Source organism: Engystomops pustulosus, chromosome 3 (assembly GCF_040894005.1).
Source record: "Engystomops pustulosus chromosome 3, aEngPut4.maternal, whole genome shotgun sequence".
Classification (NCBI taxonomy): domain Eukaryota; kingdom Metazoa; phylum Chordata; class Amphibia; order Anura; family Leptodactylidae; genus Engystomops; species Engystomops pustulosus.
Genome location: NC_092413.1, coordinates 188,058,715 through 188,071,062, shown reverse-complemented (window position 1 = coordinate 188,071,062; position 12,348 = coordinate 188,058,715).

Sequence of the window (12,348 nt, the reverse complement as noted above, 5' to 3'; positions counted from 1 at the left end):
GGGGCACAGATGAGGGCACGAGTGCACCCGCGATCCGTACCAAGCATTGCGGATGTAACCGTGACAAGACCCGACAGAATACTATGGATAATCCTCCATTTGAGCAACACCAGCCGACCCAGACCCTGCTGTGGAAGTCCCCATCCTGGTGACTGGTTTTATCAAAAAATTTTACCTGGAAGCAGACGGTGCCGGCATACAAGACAGAGACTCGGGCGCGGCAGTTTGCTTCTGGCACAGAGCTCCGCATCTGGAGCATGCGCGTCTGAGGCGAGAAGGCCGTGGCACCTATGTCTCTCTCACAACCTGATTCCCCAGCAATCCGGACCCTGAAAAAGCATTCCCGGCCTTGCTTCAGAGCAGGAAGCGGAGACAGAATAGGGGTGACTCTCTACTCAATTAGAGGCACATTCCTTATCAAATCCGGCAAAGCAAGCTGAACGATTATTACTGCAGACGCCTATATATTGCTGAGGTTTATTATACAATATGAGCCCGCAGAGTGCGACAGCGAACTCTGTGAGTTTGCCTGTACAGGCCAATGAGCATGCACACCACAACCGTAGTGCACAGTGCAGTGCACACCGCACTAGATGCAAGCAAGGTACAAACAACTCAGCTGACATGGAGGGGGAGATGGAATAGCTTACATTGAAACAAGTGACGGCACAAGTATTGGTAGCCATCGATGTATGCAAAAATTCCCTTACAGGAAATCTTGATGAAGTGAGAGTGGACGTCAGCCTACTTAGACATGACCTACAGAATGTCAGAGAAAGAGTGGAGGCAGCTGAAAAGAGAATCTCGCAAGTGGAAGACCGCACTGCTCATGTTCCAAGAACTCTCTACCCTTAAGTCAGAGACTGAGTCACTTAAACAAAAAGCCGATGACTTGAGGCTGAGGCTGAATAACATCAGAGTTGTGGGACTGCCTGAGAGGGTGGAGAGCCGCTCGCCTGAGGAATTTGTGGAAAGGTGGATCAGAAAACTGTTACCTAATGCCCCATTTTTGGCAGCGTTTGCAGTGCAAAGAGCCCACAGAGTGCTGGTGAGGGCTCCCCGCTGGGGTCCAAAGATCGTGGCCTCATACTACAGCAAGCCAGAAAACACCCGGACATGCAAGTCGAAATATCCATATTTCCGGATTTCTTGCTCGAGAAGAAGAAGAGAGCGACAGAGTCCTGTTTTTTACTTCACCGGCAGAAGCAAATGAATGGCTGGAGCTGCATAGAAGATTACCTCCACGCTGACCCAGGGACAGTACTTCTACAGGCCATATACACTCACCGGCCACTTTATTAGGTACACCATGCTAGTAACGGGTTGGACCCCTTTTGCCTTCAGAACTGCCTCAATTCTTCGTGGCATAGATTTAACAAGGTGCTGGAAGCATTTCTCAGAGATTTTGGTCCATATTGACATGATGGCATCACACAGTTGCCGCAGATTTGTCGGCTACACATCCATGATGTGAATCTCCCGTTCCACCACATCCCAAAGATGCTCTATTGGATTGAGATCTGGTGACTGTGGAGGCCATTTGAGTACTGTGAACTCATTGTCATGTTCAAGAAACCAGTCTGAGATGATTCCAGCTTTATGACATGGCGCATTATCCTGCTGAAAGTAGTCATCAGATGTTGGGTACATTGTGGTCATAAAGGGATGGACATGGTCAGCAACAATACTCAGGTAGGCTGTGGTGTTGCAACGATGCTCAATTGGTACCAAGGGGCCCAAAGAGTGCCAAGAAAATATTCCCCACACCATGACACCACCACCACCAGCCTGAACCGTTGATACAAGGCAGGATGGATCCATGCTTTCATGTTGTTGACGGGTGGCGATTTGAGTCACGGTTGCCTTTCTATCAGCTCGAACCAGTCTGCCCATTCTCCTCTGACCTCTGGCATCAACAAGGCATTTTCGCCCACAGAACTGCCGCTCACTGGATGTTTTTTCTTTTTCGGACCATTCTCTGTAAACCCTAGAGATGGTTGTGCGTGAAAATCCCAGTAGATCAGCAGTTTCTGAAATACTCAGACCAGCCCTTCTGGCACCAACAACCATGCCACGTTCAAAGGCACTCAAATCACCTTTCTTCCCCATACTGATGCTCGGTTTGCTGCAGGAGATTGTCTTGACCATGTCTACATGCCTAAATGCACTGAGTTGCATGTGATTGGCTGATTAGAAATTAAGTGTTAACGAGCAGTTGGACAGGTGTACCTAATAAAGTGGCCGGTGAGTGTATCTCTGGCAGGACTCGTAAGATTAAGATACTTTAAATCCGACTTGTTGGTCAAGTCACACAACAGGGAGAGTCCAACGCAGTTGACACACTTTACAAAAAGGTCAATTAACCAATACGTGAGGCCATACTGAAAACATCTTAAATCTTTACTATATCCAGTAAACAGTTCAATGGATAAAAAATCAGTTATCAAATAGAGGAAGCAACAAACAGACAAAGCACTTATTGCACATACCCGGGTGTAACCAGCATATTGCTGTCAAATATCCCCATCAAAAATAGTACATATCAATTGTTTATAAAACAAGAGCATAAGCCCCAAAGATGGAAAACAATAATCAATCAAAGTGTAAAGTGCATGGTATACAGGGAAATACTCAAGCAGGGAAATCACCAGATAAAATATATTATATACCGACCACGGGTAGAGATGCAAAGACCAGACCCCGACACGTGTTTCGCCACAAACAGTGGCTTCTTCTGGGGGTACCTGCCCTTATTCTTTCCCCTGCTATATCCTCTCTTTTTTGTGTAACACATTACTTAGAGTCAATTGTTTGATTAGAAGTCATAATTACAGGATGCATAAGTATTGTTTCTTTATCTTTACTTTTTGTGTTTATTGTTAGGTGGTCTTGCAGCGAGAGCTAATACTACATGCTGATGTTCCATCTAACAGAGCACGAATATTCCATTTTACTAGCCCAACTTTTTTGGGTCTGTCTTCTACAGATCTGGTGGCAAGTTTTTAGGCCACCAAGGGTTGGAGAAGCTAGCTCAACATACAACTTCGAATTTTAGTTTATGTTCTTATGTATTCTTGTTAAACGCATCTCAACACCGTTTATTACTTAACGGCTGGGGGAGGGCAGGGGGACAACCCAGGACAATAAGGGTAAGACTAACTGTCCTATGGTTGTTAGCCTGCCAGCAAGAACTTATGCCCACACTATACAATGTCAGAAGTTAAAGTCCTTACCTGGAATGCCATATGTCTGCAGGAAACTCATTTAGACACCACTAAGACCCACTTACTCCAGAAATTGTGGGTTCAATGGAGCCTTCACTCATGTTTCAATTCAGCCCCAAGGGGGGTTTCCAGGAGGGGAGGTACAGATTTGTAAATGCCCTCATAGATGGAGTCCTATATAACATTTTAGGAATGTACATACCTCTGCCAGCGACAATGAGTATATTAAGACAAGCGGTTTTGTTTGCAACCTCCTACCCGCACCCAAGGAATATTTGATTAACCCCTTAAGGACGCAGGATTTTTCGGCTCATTTCTCGCTCTCCAACTTCAAAAATCCATAACTTTTTCATTTTTACGTGTACAGACCTGTGTGAGGGTTTATTTTGTGCGTAACAAATTTTACTTTCCCGTAATGTTATTTATTTTGCCATGCCATCTACTGCGAAGCTGAAAAAAAATTCCAAATGTGGAAAAATTGTGGGCTCAGTTTTTACGACTTTCACTCTTCGCTCCAAATAACACACCTACTTTATTCTATCAATCTTTATATATTCGAACAATCTTAAAACCCGCATTCGTCGACATCTCTCTGATGTCAGTTCAGACAGTGCGGTTAACATTTCCGCAGTATCTAGACATGTTAGGGAACATCATGCCGGAGACTGCAGTGTCCTCAGATGCAGGGGTATTGAAAAAGTAATGAAACCTAAGCGAGGGGGAGATCTTAGGAGGATCCTTTTAAATCGAGAAACGTACTGGATTTTCTCTCTAAAAACTAGGGTCCCTTTTGGATTAAATAAGAAACAAGATTTGATTCATTTTTGCTAAAAATTGCTAACTTATAAAATATATAATAAATATAAAATATTGTTTCTAATATCCTATAATGCTCCCCACGTAATACAACCTCTCTTTTTTGCTTTTTTGCTTCTTTGATAGAAAAACAATGAAAAGTTACACTTTTTCTTGCAGGTACTAAGGTGATAATTACCACCTGTTTTTCCTTGTTTTTAAACATGTAAAGTTTCTTCTATGTATGTTTACACTTTATGTTTACATTTTATGTTTACACTTTACGCTTTACGCTTTATACAAAAAATCATGGAAAGGGTTAAAAAAACCTTACCCAGAGATCCATGGGATTGAAAGGGCAGGGTTAAATAGCCAGACTGCAGAAAGTTGTGCAGAAGCTATGAATAAGGTTTAATCACCGAAACGCGTAAGCTTTGATGCTATTTTTTATTCCTTATGCTGTGTCATGTATCATTGTACCCTTTTTAATGGATTTCAAATAAAATTTTGCTACTTTTTATCCTAAAACTGACGTCTGATGTCCAGCTGGAAATAGTTCTTTTTCCTGTCTAATGCTGCCCGCACCTGTGACCGAGGTTTGTCCGTGCTGGAGTGTCCAGAGTCAAGACTAAGAGGATTGTTCGAACGGAGAGGGTGAGCTGATTTCACAAAAGTATCTTTGTGATAGTTTTTTCTGTGTGTACTTTATTCTTTGGTTCGGTGCGATCGCGGTGATAACAAATTTATACAGGTTTTATCGTGTTTTAATACATTTTCAAAAATTAAACGAATGTGTACAAAAAAGAAAAAAAATGTTTTGCCATCTTCTGACGCTAATAACTTTTTCATACTTTGGCGCACGGAGATGTGTGAGGGGTCATTTTTTGCGAAATGAGGCGACATTTTCATTGTTACCATTTTGAGGTCTGCGACATTTTAATCATTTTTTTATTTCATTTTTTATGTGATGTAAAAAGTGTAAAAGTCGCATTTCGGACATTTGGGCGCCATTTCCCGTCTCGGAGGTCACCGCCGCCCGTAACCGTTTTTATATTTTGATAGATCGGGCATTTTGGGACGCGGCGATACCTAATATGTTTGTGATTTTTACTGTTTATTATGTTTTATATCCGTTCTAGGGAAAGGGGGGTGATTTGAACTTTTAATATTTTATTAATTTTTTTTATTTTTTAAACTTTTTTTTTTTTCACTATTTCTTAGACCATCTAGGGTACATTAACCCTAGATAGTCAGATCGCTCCTACCATATACTGCAATACTTCTGCATTGCAATATATGGCATTTTTGCAGCACATTCATTACAATGAGCCACTGGCTCATTGTAACGAATCTGCAGATGCCAGATAGTCTCGGGTCAAACGAAGACCCGAGGCTACCATGGCAACCGATCGCCGACCCCCCCCCCCCCGATGACGTTCGGGGGCACGGCGATCGTATAAAAGATGGCGGCGACCGCGCGCCGCCGTCTTTTGAACGCCGCCAGCGACTTTGCCGGCAGCATTGAAAGGGTTAATAGCCGCGATCGGTGCTAGCACCGACCGCGGTTATTAGCGGTGGGGGTTTTATGCAAAATGCAAAAACCCCCACCTTTGTATGAAGAGGGCCCGTGAGCCCTCTTCATACATCCCTTATACCTCTGCGCCGTAGAGCTACGGCGCAGAGCGTTAAGGGGTTAAGGGACCTCAACATGATGTTGGACCCGACTTTGGATAAATTTTATGGTACTAATATCCCCCCACCCAAAATACATGTCACAGGGGTAGTGACATTATGGAATTGGGATGAATAGACTTGTGGAGACAAAGTCACCCCACAGACCGTGTAAACTCATGTTACAGCTCCTCTCACAGGTCAAGTTGACTACATAATAGGATCTTCCAACATAGCATCACATGTACAAGACATACAATACTTGCCCAGAGGCATCTCTGAACATTCCCCGGTAATGTGCACAATAGGGAATCATACTAACTCATGCACAAAATGTTGATTCACTCCTTCTGGTCTGGACAGATTGGCTCCAATGATCGAATGCCAGACCAGTTAAGTACGTTTTTTCAGGCACACCACCCAGACACTTACCGCAGATTGTTATAGACTCAATATAAGCTTACTTGCGGACCTGTTTGCAATCCACAATGTCCTTTATTAACCTCTAGTGCTCTGCGTCCGATATATCAGACTCTGAGCGCAGTGACTTGACGCTCAGTTTTTGATATATCTGATGCCGGTTCAGGATATACGGGGTGCCGGCTGTATGTAACACCCGTGGATCAGATGATTGCTTGTTCATGTCCCATGGTGGAAATAGAAAAAAAGTTTTAAAAAAATTTTATTCAATAAAAAATAAAGTAATAAATCAATCAAAATGCCCATAATCCCCATAACATATAAAGAGACAAAAAAAAGGTCAAAATCATAAAGTAAATAATTATTGAACCCGCACGATGAATACTGTTAAAAAAAAATGTTAAAAACCTGCCAAAAATTATGATTTTTACCAATGGAATCCCACAAAAAATGCAATAAAAAGTGATCAAAAAAACATATGTACTTCAGAATGATACTGTTGCAAAGTACATGTTATGTTATGCCACTTGGAAGACGCCGATGCAAAAATGATAGATTTAAGAAAAAATATTCATGTCTGCTATCCCCATAATCGTATTCACCCATAGAATAAAGATAACAGGATTATTAGTCTATACGGTGAACACCAAAAAAAAAAAAAATAGTAAAAAATCCAGTACAAAATTAATGCTTTTCTACTCCTGTCCTCAAAAAGAAGTTCCTAAATTTTCAACATTAGGGGATACCAACCCCAAAATGGTAACACTGGAAAAATAAATGCCATCACATGGCCCCAATAACAGAACAACTAACATTTTATAGACTACAAAAGGGGCCAATGAGGAAACTAAAATCCTGGTAGCTGCAGGTCCCTCCTTCCCTTCTGCGCCTCACTGTGCACCCATAAAAAAGTAACAGCCACATGTGGGGGGGGGGGGGGGGGTCTCTGTACTTGGGAGAAATTACATAACAAATTTTAAGGTGGGCTTTCTCTTTTTATGTTTTGGAAATGTGTAAATTTTAGGGCTAAATGAACGTATAACTGCCACAATTTGACCATTCTAAATTTAACCTCCATTTTGATTCAATTACTATGAAGATCTCAAGGGTTTAACAATCTCTCTAAAAGCTGTTTCTGATAGTTTGAGCGGTGCAGATTTGAAAATGGGTTGATTATATAAGGGGTTGATTATAAATGGGGCTGAGCCTTAAGCTATAAACTGGTTGCGTCCAGTTGCGTGAAGAAAGAATCTCTGCGGCAGCAGTCAGAGTTAGCCCAGAATTGTCAGTCCCTAGAAAAGACACATATAGAAAACCCCACCGACGCAAACAGATCAAATTGGTTGCATATGGGGCGACTGTACTTGAACACCCTAAGAGAAAAGGTGGATAATAAAATGTTCTTCTACAGACAGACAGCCTTTGAGTTGGGAAATCAATCAGCCAAGCTACTTGTGCATATAGCCCTACAGTATTCCATGTTTCCATCCTGGCACTGCGTTCTGCACAAAATACCCACCTAGAAATGTTCTCTAGACTTACTGGGGCTCATTTACTAAGGGTCTGAAATATTTCCACTTTGCGCCAAATTGCCCTGGGATTTTGGCACACGCGATCGGATTGTTGCGCATCAGCGCCAGCTTGCATCAGCGCCGGATTCGGAAAAACGAAAAGTGTTGCAAGATCACGCACTTACATGCACCAGGAAGAAGAAGGTGAACTACAGCGGACCTCAGCGCAGCAGCAACACCTGCAGGAAATTGTTCGCACGACCTTAGTGAATCGTGCCGGACCAGAATCCTCATCGGACAACGCACCGCGGGATCGCAACAGGACCGGGTAAGTAAATGTGCCCCACTGACTTCTACACAGAGCTGGACAAACACGACTGGACAAATCAGATGAGGACATAGATAAATACCTAGAACAAATATCCTTCCCAAGCCTGACCCCATCGCAAGCATCACTACTTTAGAAACCTCTGACACTGGAGGAGATAGAGGAGACAATAGAACAATTAAACAATAACAAATCCCCTGGCCCAGACGGGCTGCCACAAGAAATCTACTCTAAATACAAGGAAATGCCACTCCCCCTCTACTTAAGATGTACTCCACCTCATTCAGAGCCCAAAAACTCCCACTATCACTATATGAAGCCACACTTTACAGCACCCAAAAGACGAGGCAGGCATGGCCCTTCCTGATTTTTACTGCTGCTACATAGCTGGACAACTTAAATATATAAGTAGCTGGGTATCGGGACAGAGTCTCCCTAACATGGAACATTACCTTGGAGTGAACACTCTGTGGCCGATCTTAGAATCCCCGCCAGACCTTGCCCCATCCCTATTACCGTTACAGAAACTAGCGAGACAAGTATGGCAGGCTGCCCAAGCCACTACTAACTATATGGACATTATTGCAGAGACCCCCATATGGAACAACCTGATTCTACCACATCTACAGTCGTTAGAGGGCTGGGATATATAGCTGAGATATATAGCACAGACTTCCTCTACTCCTTTACTTACTTGCAGCAGAAATATGACCTGGGTAGGTCTTTCTTCTAAAGGTACCTACAACTAAGGCATGCCTGTGAGGCCCAACCACTCCCCCCCCCCCCCATCACATCAATCACCGATCTCCTCATACATGCTAATTGGCATCTGCAGAACACAAGGCCCTAGAGGCCTAATCTCAGTACTATACACCCATCTCACCCTGGGGAGGCTACTGAAAGCACCATTACCAGCGAATGACAAGTGGAGTAGAGGAAGTCTGTGCTATATATATCAGCTTGTGTGCGCACCCGTTTCCCCCCCCCCCCATAAATTCAAGCCCTCTAACGACTGTAGATGTGGTAGAATCGGGTTGTTCCATATGGGGGTACCACTTAGACTCTGGTCCCAGGTGTCGGCTTACGTCATCGTCCGCTGCGGTCCAGTAGGTCCACTACCCCTGGTTCCTGACAACAATTTAAGTTGGTTATAGATATGTTATGTTTTTTATGTGTTTCCTTTTTGAGATCTACGTAATACGAATCTAATGGTAGCAGTGCCATGCTTGTCGGTCATTTACCAATTAGATATATAAGATGCGGTCACGCAACTAATGCAAGAGACAATGTACTATGCAAGCATGATAAACCAGGTACCATTACTGTGGGAGTCTTCTTAGATTTGTTATGCATGGCTTCCTTTCTTCTAAAATCAACTTTTATAATTATGCTAATGAGTTTTAAAGACTACTCAGGTGGTTCCTACAGGCACTCCTTGTTGCAGCTTTACAGTCTGTTACACTGTGTAAGAGCACTTCCTTTTCCCACCGTGTGCTGAAACTTTTTCAGTGAATTTACATTAGGCAATTGGAGGGGGGAAGTGGTGAGGGAGCATCGGGGGAGGCAGTTTAGCAGCTTGTGAATTTGCAGCATGGAGGGGCTCTGGCTTGGGCTCATTAGCATAATTGTAACGGTTGATTTTAGAAGGAAGGAGGGCATGGATAACAAATACAGGCAGTCCCCGGGTTACGTACAAGATAGGTTCTGTAGGTTTGTTCTTAAGTTGAATTTGTATGTAAGTCGGAATTGTATATTTTATCATTGTAGTTCCAGACAAATTTTTTTTTTTGCCCAAGTGACAATTGGAGTTAAAATTTTTTTGATGTAATTGGACCAAGGATTATCAATAAAACTTCATTACAGACACCTTACAGCTGGACATTGCAGTCTGGGACTATAGTAAAGCCTCCAGAGAGCTTCACCAGAGGTCACAGAGGGCAGAGGGGTCCGTCTGTAACTTTGAGTCGTCTGTAAGTCGGGTGTCCTTAAGTAGGGGACCGCCTGTATAAGAAGATTACCACAGTTACGGTACCTGGATCTATGAGTAAGTGTCCCTGGTTTATCATGATGGACTTTGATGGTAGATTTCCTTTAAGTTGAGTGCTGGATTCAGAAGTAATTCTTAAAAAAAAGTTTTACTTTTTTTTTGTTTACTTTTATTAACAATTGTCCACTCTCAAATAGATTTGTATTGCATGGATCTCAAATAGGTGTCATGTTTGGTTTGGGAATGGAGTGGTCCATACGGGAGGATGTGACTTAAATAATTAAGCAACAAGTTAGAAAGTATAGTAAATGATCTGTTTCATGACAAGCCAAGCATTCTTATCACATGTTACAGGAAGATATTTATCCTCTTGGACTAAACAATGTGACTTCCTAATGAATAGCTGCAAGCATAAGGAATTTATACAGAACAGATCTATATTTTGAAAAACATGTGGGGGTCTTCATAAAGGATTTGTGTAAAAATTCAGATTTGAACTTTTTTATGGTTTTGTTGTGTATGCACCCAATTTGGGACTTAGTTCTGTCTTGTAGTGTAATAGGCCTCAGGAGATTGCAGGTTTGATCCAATAGTTTTATTGAAATGTGAACACTTTTCGGGCAGGGAGGCCTTAATTAAGTACTGGTAGATCATGTTATACCATCATGATCAACCCATGCAGAGAGACGATACAAACGTGAAAGTCAAAAGTTGCAACTGTTAAATATAATTTATTGTTGTTATGTTCTTTTGGAATAGACCGCTGAAAGTTGAAAGCTTCGAGTATAGCATCATTGCTATAGAATAGCATCATTGTTATTCATAGTATTATTGGGTATGAGCTACAATTCCAGACGCTCCATTTAAAAAAGACTTATTTTGTCTTAGAGGGGGGTTTTTTTTGCATCATATTTTTAGATTGTATAAAGACACACAAGTCGATCAAGTCCAACCCATCATCCTCCAGTGTTGATCCAGTCTAAGGGAATCAAAAACCTGATAAGACTGATGCTAATTGGCCAATAAAAAAAATTCCTTCTTGACACTAAGTATGGCAAAATCACTGGATCATGACTCAGTACTCACAATGTTAGAAAATATCTCCGAAAATGTCTTTGTGCGGTCCGTCCCCTAAGCACATGCTCTTGTATCCACTATACATTTTTAGAATGGGCTTCAAAGTGAATATCATGGCAGTGGTCTTTTCAGCCTACCACATGATTACCCTTAGGCAATGGATGTATGGATTCTTTCTTTTAATGGCATGTTATGTTTAGAGTTATTTTGTTTCTGTTGCCTGAGAACCTCTTTAAAAAGAAAGTCCACCTTTGTGATGGGTGTTGGTCCCATTAAGAGTTTAGTTATTAGAGTTTACTGTGTTTTTACCAGACTTCTACACAGGCTTCAGAGTGTATACACCAGACTTCTACAGAAGCTTTAGGAGAGATAGAATCAGAAAGTGGAGGGGCTGGAACATCTGAATGTGTATTCACTAGTTCCTGTAAACCACAGGTTCATGAACGTTAAGTAGTGTCTGAACTGGTAGTACGAAATTCTCTCTACCCAATAAACAAAATATGTGCCTATAGTGTCCCCTGGTGGATAGCATCAAATGAAGTAACCGTCTGACCCCAACTTTTTGTCCACATAAGTAATCACCCAAAATAAATATAAGTATAAACAAAATAAGTAATATTAACCCCTTATCACTGACACTAGTTTTCAGCTTAATGACCAGAATCGATTTTTCAAATCTGCCCTGTGTCACGATAATTGGTTATAACTTCGGAACACTTTAACATATCCAGGTGATTTAGAGAATATTTTCTCGTGACACATTGTACTTCATGATAGTGGTAAAATTTAAATGATAAGTTTTGCATTTTGGTCTGAAAAAAAGTGAAAATTTGGCAAAAGTTCGTAAAAATTCTTCATTTTCCAAGTTTGAAATGTTCTGCTTTCCAGACAGGAAGTAAAACTACCCAAAAAGCTTGATAATTAACATTTATGGAATGTCAGCTTTATGTTGAGATGATATTTTATGCATCCTGTCAATTTTTTTTGATCACTTTTTAGAACATTTTTTGTGATGGTGTTTGATTAAATATTGTATATTACGGGAAGTTTTTCGTGTTTTTTTTTTTGCTGTTCACCGAGCGGGTTCAATATTGATTTTTTTCATTTGCCACCTTTTTGCTTGAACAAGCGTTCATCCATTTTACACTGCAATATACTTGTATTGCGCATGCTCAGTTAGATACAGCTGGGTCCTGCCAGGAGGCGGAAACCGGTGGGTAGAGAAGTCGGCAGCCTTGGGGCACTTGCTGGACCCCAGGGCTGTGCCAGGAGGGATCGGTAAGCACATCGGGGGAGGGGGTTTGTGTGCAATCCACGGTGGGGACACTTACATGC